Below are 6,231 nucleotides of genomic sequence, written 5' to 3'. Positions count from 1 at the left end.
TGTGGTTGTAATCTGTATCACCTGAGAGTGTGACGAATAGTGAACACAATTGTTTTAGTAATGTTATGCATACAAACACACATCTTGCTGTGGGAAATTGAGAATTCTGATTAATAATAAACCATATAAATTCAACAGACAATCATTATCATATAAGCTAGTACGAGATTTTGATATTAATAATATGTGCATAGTGATTATGAGATTGAGCTTGAGGTAACAGCATTGTTTCTGTGTTTGTATGGATAGGTCGGTAGCACACTTTGCAATGCACATGACAGTGTTTCGAATTTGGAAATTGTGGCAGATGGTCTATTAATAAAAAGTTACTGCTAAAGTCAAACGATGAATCATCCCCTCAAGTTCTCCAGCGTTACCCCTAACAAGTAAGACGCTTCTATAATTGTTCCCCATTGGCAAACAGCATATGTCATCCTTGTGAGTGCCTCACCCATTTGCTGCTCCAGTAGAGCAGATACTGCTTGGCAAGAAATTCAAAATGCAGCTGGCTCTTTCTGCTTCATGTAAATCTGGAATATAGTACTTTTGGTTGATGTTGAGAGAGAGAATGACAAAGGTGATTGGGCAAGATGGTTAACCTGGTCGTACCTGGTTTGCTCCCCAACAGGAAAGAAGGCATAACAAAAGAGTAGTGAAAACAAGAAGGAAAGAGAACCTTAGCATAAAATCTCGCAGATGTCATATGAAACCTGCTGTGCAGTTTTGGAATGTTACACATAATAATTTAAGTTTAGCTATCAGTCATACAAATATGTATTTGTTGCGCATGCTTCCTTGTAGCTGATCCTGTTGCCTCGCCTACTGTTTTAATTTTAGGTGCTATTTTGCATGTAATATCCATCACCACTTGATAAAGTTGGCGCCTCGAAGGTAAGTTCGTAACAAAATAAATAATACAGCTGATGAGAAGTCCATTAGTTTCAGTGGGTCAAATTTTGTGTATTCTTCATATCAATGCATACTGGTGGCTTCAACAGCAAGAAAACCACACTAGGCACTCGTGCACAGTTGTGTACCTTACAGACTATTGATTAAGCACAAGATAAAAAAAAAAGTTTCGGTGTGCTTAGCATTCTTTGGGAACTAATGAAAATTTTGCATCCCTGTCCAGCTGCTTTCATACCCATGGTCGCACATGTGTTGTGCACTTTGGACCGTGCGCTACACGAGAGCATTCCGACCAATTCGACATTTGATATCTTTGCCAGTGATTCCCGCTTCTATAAATTCACTACAGTTCTCACAGTTCAAGACTGCTGCGATATTTGGCTTTATGCAGGCTGGCTGCTCTGAAAAAAAAGAAAAAAAGAAGAATCGCGCAGCAGAGAGCAGTAGTCGGGGGCACAGCCAGGAATTTTCCCCTTTGGGAAGGTTGCCGGGGCTCATCTATATGTTTGTGCATGTATTTGTGTCCGTGCATGTATATATGCACATAAATAATCTAAACATTTCATAGGAGGTGTTGGGGTTACCTCCTAAATCAACCTCATACCTGAAGGGTTCCTTTGGAAGCGAGGCGGACAGGGGGTTGCTGAGCTCCTCATTTTCCAATTTTCAGCTTTCGTTGTTTTTATGGTGGACAGACCCAACATCCACGCCCATCAGCGCTGTAACTATATGTATTGCTTCCTTACCTGGACGCTTGCCGCATGTCAGCTGTGAACACGGATCTGTTACCTTATCGACAATAACACTTATCGTACATTTCTTAAATCACGATCCCATTTCTCGTTCCTAAACAGCTGTTCTATGTCTTTATTACTCACCAAATCACAGTCCGCGCTAGGACCGCATTTCATTTGCTTCTGTACCGTATTTTTAACGATTTTTCAGTGCTTGATTTTTCCGCCATGAACTTTCTAGACCGTACGGGTTTCCATAAAACCCTGAATTTCAACGAACTATTGTTTCAGTTATATCATGTTTGATTGCCTTGTAGTTTGCGATGACAACTCGAGTAAGCGAACCAAAACTCGCGCCACCGCAAATGCTTTGAGCACTCTCCCCCCCCCCCCCCCTCTTCCCTTTTCTCGCTTCCGCACTTGAAGAAGAATAACACTTACGAAATTTTGAGTGATTACTTTACTACGCGCAGAACCTCGCAGCTGCGAATACAACATCGCGGCGCCACACACTGCTGCAGAAAATTTTGCGCGAATACTAAACAAGTTACTGAAGTGGGCTTCTTCTTGTAGAGAGTTTTACTGTGGGAAAGCATTCTTTACAAGTTTGTGGGAGCTACGTACGTTTTCATAGGCTTGGTCCGCTTTTAGAGCGCGTCGAAGAAAAGTGGGCGTATCTGAAACCTGATAAAGGGCTTATATACATATAAGTCAGCTGTTGCTGATAAAATACCTAGATAAAGAACGCTGGTATTTTGATCACGCCACGTGGTTCTCGCTCCTCGCATATCAAGGGTGATCCAGCTGATGCGGGCCGATCTATAAAACAGGCTGCTAGATGCGGTTGCGTGACCAACAGAGAAGTTTAACGGAGGTGCGAGGCTGTGACTAGTGGTCACAAGTCGTTCTTCGTCGACTAAAATATTGTATTTATCGTTAAAATAACCTGCACTAAAGTAATATTTACTGGTGTAACGACGCACTTGTCATTACACCGGTAAATATTTTCATTGAGTCCAATGGTCAAGTTGCATTTCAAATAACATGAAAAAAGCTGTAGTTTTCAGTCCGTTGAACCTATCGTATATCTGTTTTTTTATTCTTCTGTGTTTCAATGTTGATTGATTGATATATGGGGTTTAACGTCCTAAAACCACCACATGATGATGAGAGACGCCGTAGTGAAGGGCTCCGGAAATTTTGACCACCTGGGGTTCTTTAACGTGCACCCAAATCTGAGCACATGGGCCTTTCGTTTCAATGTTACAGAGCAAAATATGAAGTAAAGAAATAAGAAGTGAGCGCAAGCGCACGTTCTTACAAAAGTAGCGCTCTCACAGAGGCTTCCTCAAACAACTGCACTAAATGGCGAGGAGGGGATGCTCAGCTGTTGGCTGATGCTCAGAGGAAGCAGGCCCGCGATGCTGTAAGCTATGGAACAGCGCTCACTGGCTTTGCACAATGATAAGGCGTATGATTGCGCTTAATACCTGCAAGCGTTTACACTGTGGCCTTGTCGTTTTCGCTCGGTTGCCAATCCAGCAGGTTTATAACGTCGGCTTCTTTTTTATCTCAGTTCGATGTGATATCACCCTTTGTGTGTACTCGAGTGAGCGTAAACTTGTGTAGATATCTGCCTGATGGAAACAATCGTATGCAGTTGGAGGCTGACTAAAGGTACATTCACTAACCCATATATTCCAAAAAGCTCCTTTGTCTAAGTCGGTTTACAGCGTCGCCCGCGATCTAACTGACCGGGATGCTTATACAAATGGCCCTGACTGCTCTGGACTTACCTCGCTACACAAATTGGCCACATACAATCTAAACTCCCTAAAAACTTCTATCTGGGCAAAAGAGTTTATCCGCACCCCCAAGCAAACCTCAACAGAGTTAAAACCATAACTCCAAGGCAACCAAAAACAAAGTCGAACTACGCACTGGTTCAAACCAGGAAGTAGTACGGAGCAGAAGAAATAGACATTACATGCAAAGCTTGCAAATGAAGCATATGCACATTAGATTTCATTCTCTGGCACTTAGGCTCACTGGTACCTGGTATATTACGTGGTACAGCTTTGAAAGCCCAATGTAATCACCAACTTATCACAATACAGTCCATGTGCTCCAGTATACGACAGTCCATGTGCTCCAGTATACGCTCATGACAGAACCAGCAGACTTGACTTCCCGGTTCGTCGTGGGGGTAGCTAGACTGGTAAATTTAAATTCACGTGATGCACCGGATGTACAATAAAGTTCCGAAGAGGAAAGGACTTACTTGTCCTAAATTCAATATACCATAATTTTGTGCATGCGTCGACGGGCTTCACGTATGGCACAAAGGTTTTGCGTACTCGTGGCATTGGCTATGACATACTGCAGCCGGCAGCAAGTTCGTGGGTTCAGGTTTCTGGCCTCGGCGGCTGCATTCTTAAAGCGGCCAAATGAATAAATGAATATATATAGCAGAAAAAAAACAATCGTTTATCGGGCATTTGGCCTCTGCGAGAGAACCCCACGTGGTGAAAATTAATACGCCGCCATCGAAGTCGATGTCTTACAGTCGCAGCACTCGTGTTGGTTTGGTGCGTTAAGCTCAAGTGGCACGCTTGAAAAATAGCTCTGTGGTTTCTTATCGCGGACGCGCTCTACTTTCGTGTTAGGCGGCACGTTCGTAGAAAAGTTCCAAACGTCGCACGTGCTTCAAGCGTCATTTCCTGCGAGGCACTGTTAGCATCTGGAGCGGTTCTAGTGTCTCACCTTTTGTGTGATGCCTGTCACATGGCGTGGGTGCACCTCCCCTTCTGTCCTGCTAACTGTGGTCGCACGCACACATTGACGCGTTTTATACGGTGAGTGGGAAGAAAATCGGTCGTGAATAAATCCACACTTGAGGTCGGGAAGAAACTTACAGCACAAACGGGCATAAGTTCATCTTTATTATGGTCAGTTTGGTGTCTTTCGAAAAGGAGCGTACACATCTGGTTAGACACATCTCAAGGTCAACAACGTTTGGTACTTAAACAGCGTGACAGCTATATTTTTTCTTGTAGCTAAAGCTTTGTATACACCGAAAGGTATACCGAACAATCAGACACATCAGACAAAAGGAAACATTTCTTGGAAAGCACAAATAACATTGTAGTTCGCGAGCAAAACCATCTTTAACTGCATGCACATGACGAAGCGCTTGGCAACACAACTGCTCATCGTCACTAAATTAAGCTTGCGCACAAACAATTCACGGAGCGGCAAGAAAAACCAAAACGAAGACTTGTACGTGCAACTTCCAATGCAGAGAGCAAAATGATACGAAAGAGTTCCACGCACGTGAATTATGTCCACCGTGTTGTTTGATAATCACATCGCGAGTTTCTGGCGCCATTCAAATGCCTCGGGCATGGAACCTCCGAGAGTGCAAATTAGAGCGAACAGTATATCAGCCACGAGACCACATCAAAGTTGTCGCAGGATCTGATAATATTTGATTGATCTAAAGGAGGAAAGTTTTTGTTTATTTGCATGAAAAAAGTCAATAGCTTATATATCGTGGTCCAACTTGCATCTTCTTTAGTGGCATTTAAACACGTGACTTATTCAACGTAGAATTAGTGTATGTGGTGCATGCTCGTGCGCTATATGTAACTTTAAGTTCAAGACGCCATGGCCTCAAATGAAACTCTCACATGTGCGAAGTTCTAACGAATTTTTGGTGGTGCAAAAAATGCATGATTTTCACTAATATGACTCATAAGCGACTGAGTATAAACTTTATTGAGGTACAGAGGAGAAAAAAAAATGCTTCACCAATCAATCCGGTGACTCCACCTAGGTCGGTGCTCACTTAAATTCTCGCTATATGTATGTTTTTAGTGGCTGTATGATGTGGCACGAGTAAAACTCTGTTACATCAGATGCCACAGTATTAATCATGCATATAGCTTCACAAAGTTGTTAAAATGTAATACTGTAATATATACCTCCTGGTCGATAATCAACCTGTAGAGCAAAGAGTCAGCAAACAAGGACACGATCGGAAGAATAAATTTTGTAAGTAGCAGTCATCAGCGGTATCAGTTTTCGGCCTAGCCTAGGTCGACTGATCAGATAAAAACGCACGGAAGACGCGCGAGACACGCGTGGCGAATACAAGTGACCTGCGCTCGGCTCTAGCAGCGTTCTTGCAGCATGAAGCAGTCAAACACACCATTATTTGCAAATTCGCGCGTGGATTCCTTCAACACGCGGTAGGATGCGCTAAACAAAACAACAACAACGACAACAAAAAGGTTTTGCTCGAAGTTCTTGGTTTCGGCGAGCCGTCTGCTCAACCCCCCTTTAATGACACACGACATTGACATATATTCCCTTACGAACACCTGTTCCTTCGATTCTCCAAAGGGTCCGGTTCACGTATTGCGTTTCTCTCGGATAATTAGCAGGAAAAACACCCAACACTGAAAACAAATACCCACGCGCTCGAATTTGTGACAGTGGGTGGGTGCATGTTTCGGAGATGAGGCTATACCTATACTGATTATAATAGCGACATGAGCTGACTGGAGGATCAGGTTACTCGGGCGTT

The sequence above is a fragment of the Rhipicephalus microplus genome, chromosome X (genome assembly GCF_043290135.1).
Source record: "Rhipicephalus microplus isolate Deutch F79 chromosome X, USDA_Rmic, whole genome shotgun sequence".
Classification (NCBI taxonomy): Eukaryota; Metazoa; Arthropoda; class Arachnida; order Ixodida; family Ixodidae; genus Rhipicephalus; species Rhipicephalus microplus.
The sequence above is the reverse complement of the archived record's forward strand: the minus strand, read 5'-3'. Positions refer to the sequence as shown.